Below are 10,392 nucleotides of genomic sequence, written 5' to 3'. Positions count from 1 at the left end.
TCTCTCTCTCTCTCTCCCTCCCTCTCTGTCGATCATGAATAAATAAATAAAAATATTAAAAAAAAAAAAAAAAAAGACTTCTCAGCAGCCCTAACCCTGGTGCCAGCCCAAGCCTGCTGGAACTAGTGTAAGAGTCAGCGTCAAGGCTGACTGCTAGAAACACAACCCTGAAAGAGCACAGTGTTGGAGGGATGGACGTGTCCTTGCAGCAGCAAGTCTGGACACAGCTATGCTTGGAGTACTCAGGCATCTCATCATCATGCCAGGGCCTAGAAGTGAAGGACAGGAGAAGATAGTGGTGCAGTGCCCTAAGATCACTTTGCATCTGAATCAGGGGGAGGGATTTCAACGAAGTCAGAGTTCTAATCAACAGGGAGCATGGAAAGAAAACAGGCACCAAAAAGTGTCCCACATTGTTGAAGAAATCCTTATCATGCAAGTCTGGGAGTTCACTTTGAAGAGCTCAATGAAATCTAGTGGGAGAGGCTTTAGAAAGAACAAGTCTATTCAACTCAGGGCCCATTGTCAGATCTGGGTTTGTATCACAGGAACCAGCCAACTCTGGGGAACCAAAATGGCATCTAGTGGAATCCAGAGGTTCCTCTTATTTACCCACATAATCTGCCTAGAGGTCCTCACAGGGAAATAGCTACCAGCATTCTCTGGTGATTTCAAAGGTTCTGATTTATTGTGATGCCTTGTGATTCTATTTGAAATGCCTTTGTCAATATAGTTAGACAATAGGACAAATTAATTCCATTATTTTCTTCCAAGTAGGTAAGCACTTTATCTCCCAAACAATGACTCCATAGAAGGCACCAGATCAGACACTAATGACATCAATGACTGAGACTTAGGGATGCCTGTGGAGACTTCAGTCAAGTGCAGGAGAGAGAAACAGATATGAAGATGGTCTTCAGTGTGCATCATGTTAACTACAATGCTAGAGGGATCTACGTGGTACTCTGTGAGATTTGAGGAAGTAATGAACTGTCCTTGAGGAGGACAAGTGTGAAAGAATGCACAGAGAAGGAAATATGTGAGCTGGATCTTGAAGCAAGAGGAAGATTTCACCAGGTCCTGAATTGGGAAAAGAGGGCATAGAGTTGGGAGAAAATTCTATGCATAGAGATTTGAACATGCAAAGTAACATTGGCCTGAGATCTTAATATTTACCTGTGCTCATTAACAAGAAGTAACCACCATGAGCTCAGATTGACCAATTGCCAATCAGCAGGAACCAGGGTTCTAGCTCCTAAGAAATGACAAAACAAAAGGAGTGAATGGGAGCAGCTAGGCTCCAGGCCTAGAATCCACTTGTGTCTTCACTGTCAATCCTCCAGTCCACAAATTCCCCCTTCTGGACAGTAGGGGCAAGAATAGAGAAGTATAAATAACCAAGGACATCAAAAACAGAAACATTTTTCATCCTGATGTAAATTATAGACTGATTACATTCCAGAGGATCTGAATTGCTACTTTGCTTTTGGTAAATCTATAAGAGGAAATGAAACACTTATGGATTGGAGAGATGAGAATAAGAAAAAAAAGAGACTTGGCTTTTCTCAAGCCATAGAGCACACAGCCGAGAGTGAGGGGCTTGGCAGAAAATGAAGTTGGAGGCATAAGCTAAAGCCAGATTAAGGCTGAATGTTCTATGCTAAGGAGCACAGACTTCACACTGTACAACTGAGAGCTTTTGAAGAATTTTAAGCAAGGAATTGGCATTACCACCTTTGTGTTTCAGAAAGATTACCTTGGCTTCAGTGCAGTTGGATGGATATGAGGGCAAAGACTGAAATCAATAAAATGAGACTGCTCAGTGTTGTTTCTATAATCCAGGCAAGGCACAACTGGTAGCTAAAAAAGGAATGGGGACTTCGAAAGGCAAAATTTGGTGCCTGACCTGATGTCTGGGGTGAACATGAAGAAATCATGGATGCCTCTGAGGTTTCTGGACTGAGCAACTGGATACAAGCTGGCGTCATCCACTGAGCTAAGGAGCACAGGAGGAGGAAAAGGTGTGGTAAGCCAATGTGCCATGGACAAGAGCAGGTCAGTCATGTTGATTTGAGAGACCCATGTGGTATTCATGTTGGAAGTCCAGATGTCCAGAGTTAGACACATGTGGCCGGTGCTCAGAAGAGACATGTGGAGTGAACAAAGGAGATTTGGGAGAAGTCAGAAGATGGAATAGTGACAGCACCAAGTGAAGAGGCAATCATGTAAGATATCACGGTAAGGAGAACAGCAGAGAAGAACCCAAAGTGGTGCCCAGAAGTCAAGGAGGAGTTAGGTTTGGGACTCTGGGAGTGGTTCAAAGTATCAAGAGTAGCAGCAAGGATAGGAAGGTTGGAGGTGAAAAGTGCTGTTGGCAAAGCTATGGTTATCTCTGACCTTGGTATGGGACGTCTGAACCAGGCCGTGAGGACAGGAGAGCCAGACTGAAGTGAACTGAGGAGTGACCAGGAGGGGAGGAAGTGACTCTGAGGGAGGGAAGAGATGGAGCTGTGACTAGTGCCAGCTATTGAGCTGCAGGAGACATTGGTGACTATTGTTTCTCTTTTTTTTAAGTGGGAGAGATTTGTCCATATTAACAGATATAACAGACATATTAACATATAAATAGGTCATATTTGTGGACTTTCTTAGGTGGAGCTTTGGACAGATCCAAGTCCTGCAGGAGCATATTCCAGAGTACAGGCAGGGAGACTTCCCTTGTGAGGGAGAGAAGGAAGAGAAGGGTGGCCATGTGTACTGGTAGTTGAGTTTAACAAAGTGGGAGACAGAAGGCTGAGGGATGCCCAGCCTGACTTTCTTGAATTTTTAAATTAGTCACAAATTTGCCATATAACGAAAAGGTTTCATTTCCCACTAACTTTTATTTTTTAAAGATTTTATTTATTTATTCATGAGAGACACAGAGAGAAAGAGGCAGAGACACAGGCAGAGGGAGAAGCAGGCTCCACACAGGGAGCCCAATGTGGGACTCAATCCCAGGACTCTGGGATCACGCCCTAAGCCGAAGGCTGAAGCTCAACCATTGAGCCACCCAGGCGTCCCTTTCCCACTAACTTTTATCCAGATCTTATAAAGGTATCACAAAATGTCACAAAACCCTTGGCAATCTACTTTTTATTTAATTGTATCTGAGGAGGCCTTGTCATGAATAGCAGGTTGGTATGAGTAAGTAAAAGAACTATTTCAGGTATTTGAGAAAGCCAAACTCCATATCCTAATATCAACCCAAAGCAAACACATGCACACACACACAACTCTAAGACACTGCAGAAACTACAGGAATCATAATTAAGTGATAAGAACTACCAACCACTATCAAAAATGAATCTGATCATACCAATGCAGTCCCCATTCACGCAGAGCCTTAGCCTGTGGTTCTCTCAAAAACTCTTCCCGTTAACAGGGAATAAGTAATAATCAAAAAATGAGAAAAGAGTCCAGCAGAGCCTTTCCTATGCCGGAAGTATGTCTTTTCCTTTCCCTCATTCCAGGGGCAACACAACATGAATGTGTTTTTTTGATGTTCATTCACTGAAGAATGAATAATTTATAAAACTGGTTTTCCACCAATGCAGCTAAGAAATGATAAAGTCTATTTACGTGAAGAAGTGGCCACATATTTCAGAAATATTGAAGAGAAGATATATATATATATAAATGTAGGCTCCACGGTGGGGCTTGAACTCACATCCCTGAGATCAAGACCTGAGCTGAGATCAAGAGTCAGATGCTTAACTGACTAAGCCACCTAAGCACCTCAGGAGAATTGATATTCTGGGGACATTTTCCAGCTTAGGATCTTTGAAGTACTCCAAATGTATGCTGTATGGTTACAAAATCCAAGGACATAATAACATTCCATAAGCCAGCATGAACCCTTCCAGCAATGGCAAGCTCATTACCTCATAAAGCAGTTCATTTCCTTAAGTGAGACAACACACTGCCTTCCAATAACATCCTTTAATTCATAAATTTAGAAACATTAAACAAAAAGGACCATACATTTTTAAGAATTAAAGTTAATTGTTCCATCAAAAAACTATTTCTGGAGTACAATTCAAAGACAGTAACTCCAACAGCATTGATTTGAAGTTTACATGTGTAATTATTTATTCAATATGTCTCCTTCATAAGACTGCAGAAGCTCTGTCTAAATTGGTAGATCTCATGCATCTCTCTTTTTAAATCATAATTTAAAAATTAAATATTAGTCACAACCAGAATTCCAAGAGTAACATTACAAAAATCTTTTCTAAGGTATTTTAGAGCAAGAGCATCATAGTAGATACGGATATGAATTCATTTTAATATGTTTGATATGATGAAAGATTGGAGCCTCCAAAAATAAGAAAGTCCAGCATGTAAGGGAGTCCTTAAAATGCTTTGGGTAGAAGGAGGTTCTATTCTTTGTTCATCAACAATGTCCACACAAATTGGTGTGACCTTCAGAAGTCAATACTGGGTGAGAACAGAACAATCAGAAAAACTTAGCCTGAGTTTTTTTTCCTGGCTGAGGGAAAAGCTCATGATGTCCAGAAGCAGAAAGCAAAGGCACCCCAGCTATATAAAGGCTGGTGAGGACCCAGGGGGAGAAGCCCAGCACGGTGCCTGATAATTTGCCCCAAACCTTATGGCTACAGCATGAGTTAAGTCTGACTGTTGTTGGGAGGGTGACATTCTCCTCAATTATTTATTTTTTCATGGACATTTAAGATAAATGCATCCATGCAGCTACTGTTCATTTATTGTACACACTACGTGCCAGATAACATGCTGAGTATGGCATATTATTTGTTCCCACATAGAATTTACAGTTTGAGAGGATACAGAGTATAAGTAAGTCCACAAATAATCCCACAGTTCATTGTGGTGAGGGTTCCGAAGGTAATAAACCCAGTACAGTAATAGAAAATATGCAGTGTCAGGTAAAACATTTCCAAGGAAGAAATACCTAAGATGAGAAGCAAACAGCCATAAAAGCAGGCATAGAGTGGCCTGGACAAGAGGGGCCATCTGGCATAAGAACTTCTGCTCTAGAACCCAAAGGTAGCTGAATGGGCAAGGCAGGCAGAGGTCAGATCACTGAGACCTTGGCAGGAAATTTGAACTTTATTCTAAATACAGCAGGAGACTGTGTCTCTCTTGCACATAAGTTGCTCAATAAGTATTTGTTAAATGGTGATCACGTCAATGAAATTGTTTTCTTGATCTATATTAGCTACCCCCCAAAATGGGACTTGGTCCATGTCTCAGAAGCCTGAAAGGAATGGAGAAGGCAAAACAAAACATCTGGATGTGGAGCAATCATGTTGGGCACCAATATAAAGCACTAGGAGTGAAGAATCAACAGTCCAGGAACAAAAAGGCAGCTTATAAAGCCATAAAGGGAGGGCTACTCACATTTATGGACACCCTCTCTTCATGACTCTTCTAAACACGACTTCCATGAACATATTCAATTATCACAACAACTATGATAGGTAGGTATTATGGTATCCATATGTTACTAAGGCTTAAAGAATTTACGTAATGTCACTGTCAGGATTTGAAGCCAGGATCATCAGCTTCTAACCACTTGATCTTCCCATGCACCAGAGAAAATTAATGAATATGGAACAAAGTCATCAAGAGGTAAAGGACAGCTTAGAGCAGGTTTGACAAAACCAGGCATTAATAATGACTACCACTGAGTGCATATTATGTACTAGGCTCTGTTCTATGGGCTTCATATGTGTTCACTCAATTGATTATTATAACAGCACAGTAGAGCCCTGGAATATAAGTGCTGTTATTACTCCTTTTTTATATGTGAGGAAATTGAGGCACAGGCAGGATAAATAACTTTAAGGCTACAGAGCTGGAAAATGATGGATCAGGATTTGAGCACAGACTGTTTATGCCAGAGCATGTACACTCCACCATGATGCAACACTCCTTTTAGTAAGTACCTACTGACAGCTAGTTTGTAGACACATCTGTTATACCAGGAGAGCTTTCTAATTTATATTTCAGTAAACTCCAAACATTCATACTCAAATATGAACCTAAGAAGATATTCCCCAAATCAACAAACTATGTCAAAAGAGTTTGATAAAAGGATGCCATGTCTCTGCGTGATCCATCTGCCCAGAAACTCCAGCCAAGAAATCAATCATGGCCATGACATTAATCTACTCTAAGAAAAACTTTTGTTCCAAATGCTATGCCATTTGTTAGTCAAATATTCACAAGAAAATGGTCCATTCCTCAGTGATGGGAACATTAATATCCTCTGGTTTTTCTTTAGGGTTGAGATTTTCACTAAAACGAATCACAATTGTCCTGTGAGAATGAACAATTCGACGGTACTTATTAATGAATATTGGTGCCTCAGCTTTTCTGAGAAACATAAAAATTTAACACAGTTAAAAAAAAGAGATAGTCAAGGGCAGAGGATTCAGAGCGCCCACATCAACCATCTAAGCAAGGGAGATGCTAAGTGGATAAACCCAGAGAAAGGGACAAGTCCCCCTTTCTTCTATAAATCATCACATTCATATCCTGAACCATAGATTTTATAGGACATTAAACATAATCAATAGGACTCCAGAACAAATTTTTATTTACCATAAACTAAGGAGCAAAATACATGTTTTCACCATTCCTACCCATCTTCAATCCCTACCCATGTTACCATAATTAGTTTCATAAAATTACTGCCTGGGTGTAAAATGAATTTTGTCCATTTCCTGGTGAGAACAGCTGAGATTTGCTATAAACATTCTTATCACAAAAATATATCTAGATGTTTCATTAATAAACAATAAGGAAGTATAAAGATCATAAACTGCATATAAATCATAACATCCGTCAGCAGCCTCAAATTTCAAAACTCATTTCCCTGACTCATTCTCATTAAAATTTACTTATTTTTCCTAGAAGTGGAGATTCTAGAGAGCAGCTTCTCAGATTTTCTATGCCAGTGCGATGCTGATCCTTAGAAGTTAGAATATTTTTCTCAGTACCACCGCAGTTCAATGACTACCTTATCTATGGCAACTTCATTACATATCATAATCTTTATTCTAGAAAACTTTACATGTATAAATAACCACTTCCCATGTACACATCACCACCTGATCATTGTTGTCTAAGTTAGCACAGATTGCAATAACAAATTCCCATAGACAGGGTGGCTTAAACAATAAGCATTTATTTCTCTAAAGTCCCTCAAATCTCTTCCTCTAAGGCTTTGATCCCATTCACACAATCCAGCCTCATGACTTAATTGCTTTCCAAAGGCCTCACCTCCTAGTACCCTCACTCTAGGGGTTAAGATTTCAGCATGTCAATTTGGGGGTACACAAACATTCAGACTATAGAAATTATGAATTTATTTTTTAATCTTATCACTCCTGCCTGTCCCCTCTGTATTAGTGTGAAGCAAATTCCAGATTGCTTTAACAAAAGAAATACTATGAAACATAGCCACAATACCAGTAGCATAGTATAAAACATCAACAGTTCTTCAATACCATCTAATATTTTCAGTGTTCAAATTCCCAATTGCCTCATAAATGTCGTACATTTAATTTAAAGTTTGTTTGCAAAAGGATCTAAATTTGGATCCACATATTACGATTGGGTTATACAAACTTTAAATCTCTTGTACTCTATAAGTTTCTTTTCCATCTCTGTCTTTCTTTTTCCTTATAATTATTTTCTGGAATAAGTCAAGTTATTGATCCTGCAGTCACCTGTTCAGATTTTATTGATTGTATTCCTGATTAGTTTAACACATTCCTCCTTTCTTTGATTTCTTGTAATTAGGATTAGGATCTCAAGACTTATTCATAATCAGTATCCATTTTATGGTAAAACAGATAGCAGTATGTTCTCCCACCAGGAGGAATATAATTGTTGGCTCTCTTTCAGTGATATTAGCAGCCGTTGATGTGCAATGTCTAGCTCCATTAATTATGGCACTAGTTCTTCCAGGATTAGCTGGAGAAAGTGTAGGGAGAAACTTCCTTTATCTACTATTTGATTGGCCAATAGTGTAATTTACATAGAAAAACAGGATAAACATTTTACTCTTTTCCTTTTTTTATTCAATTTGATGCTACCAAAAATCCTTTTTTTTTTTTTCAAAAATCCTTTTTAAGGAGAACTTAATGACTTCTTCTTGTGGTTGCCATCCTGTTTCTTTTGCCATTTTGCTTTTCCTGCTTAGACTAGAAAGTCATTTTCTATCTTCATGAGGTTATGCAGCACTTTTGCTAAATCATTCCCACATCCCTCCCCCTTTCTATTGAAACTCTGTGTTATTATTGTACACCTGTATCACAGTCTTATTTGACCATGCTGATGTTAGAAATAAGAGGCCACAGTGCATTTCCTTATTCCTTCAATTCTAAGACTTTATAACATTATAAATATCACTGAAAGAGAGAGACTATGAAAGAAAGTATGCAGTCCCCAAGATAGTTGAAATAAACAAGTCTAGTCTATTTTGTTTGTCTAAAACAAAGAAACTGCAATTTCTTTGTCTTTAAAGGAAATCAAATTTATTGTATCTAATAGAATAGAATGTAAAACAATGACTGCTATTTGCATTGTCTGTGAAAAGCAGGGGTCCTATGTTTTGGTTGGCATTGCTGACTTCCCTGGATGCTTCTTCTGTCACTAGGCAGCTACTCACAGTTGGTTGCCCCATTGTCTAAGATAGAGCCAATTCTGGTATCAGAGTGAACTCAAGGGAAATGTTTTACATAAACCCAATTTATAATTTCAGCTTTATCCTGTGGTTTGAAATTGTCACTATTTAAAATCTGAGTATTCTCTTCTGTAGAATGAGAAATAACACATGCTTTCAAAGATATTATCAAGATTAAATGAGATAATAATGGTACAATGCCATTAAGTATTTATCAAGAGCTGCCATTAAGCAGTAGTTGTAAATACTATTGTATTCCTAGCTTGTAAAAAAGTAAAAGTTTCAGAAAGCAGATAAAATATTCACTTCCCTTAGGTCTTCAAGATCCAGCGAATATAATAATCATTCACTTTGCTAAAACAAATTCTAAAATCTCTCCTACAGAGGACACTCACTAGGCTAAAGACTCCTCCCTCAGATTGTAAACTTCCTGAAGACAGGCACTCTTTGTATCTTTGAGTCCTAAACTTATGGCACCTGACATATGCCACATGTTCCATGAGTAGCTTTGAATTGAAGTGATCCAGCTTTAATGACAATACTAGAGTGCCTCACAAAGCTACAGCATTAGATAAATATAATATTCCTTTCCTTGGAAGGTTATGAGAATTCTAGAAGACGTCTTATGGGACCCTGCTCTATTTCACACAGCTAACATATGGTGGGCACTCAAACAACACCAGCGGTCATTCTGAGAGTTTCATGAATTCTAGCTCCTGCTCTTATCACACCTTCAGGCCATAGGAATTCGGCATGCTTCTGCCTGCCTGTCCTCAATAGGATAAAATGCTTCATCTGTCCTAATCTAACTACAAGGCCATAAAAATCTGTGACTTCTCTCTCCAAACATATCACCAAACCCAGAACCAATTCATCCTGGTTTGCCTGGGATAGTCTTGGTTATGTCTGTTACTCATTGCATTTATTCATGGTGCTTCTTTCATTCTCAGAAATGCCCTAATTCGATCATCCTAATGACAATTGGTGAGGCATGCCCTGGGTCTCCGTGGTATCCCCAAGTGCATGATTTACTCTCAACAGATGTTTTCTGGTTGAAACAAAGATAGTGCTTTGCTAACCAGTCTAAGAAGAAGCAGGTGTTCCCGTCTCTGTGTGCATTTTCCCCAAAGAAATTCTGAATGGAATTTCTTCTCCAAAAGACTTTATTTTTGACATATTAATAATGCTTCCTTTGCCCCTAAATAATTGATGGGTTTAAAAATATCAGTCAATAAAAACAGAGTGATCTGGAGTGGAAGAAAACAACATTCTGGCAGGAAAATAAAAGCTGCATTACTGAGTATATGAAGTAAACTTCACTAATGGGACTTATTGGCATTTTCACAGAGTTTTCATTTTCTTTGTTACCAGAACCAATAAATCCATCACATGACTTGTCCAACTGCATATTCAAGACTGACACTATTATTCCTATGGAAATTCATGCTTCTTCAACTTGTGCTGGCAGAAATGTGGGTGACATGGACTGCCTCAGAAAAGAATGCAGAGCATGAGGGCCCCTGGGTAGCTCAGTGGTTGAGCATCTGCTTTTAGCTCAGGTAGTGATCCCAGGGTCCTGGGATGAAGTCCTACATCAGCCCCTCCCCAGGGAGCCTGCTTCTCCCTCTGCCTATGTCTCCACCTCTCCCTCTGTGTCTCTCATGAAAAAATAAATA

Source organism: Canis lupus, chromosome 12 (assembly GCF_048164855.1).
Source record: "Canis lupus baileyi chromosome 12, mCanLup2.hap1, whole genome shotgun sequence".
In the NCBI taxonomy this organism is placed as follows: domain Eukaryota; kingdom Metazoa; phylum Chordata; class Mammalia; order Carnivora; family Canidae; genus Canis; species Canis lupus.
Note: the sequence above shows the minus strand (reverse complement) of the source record.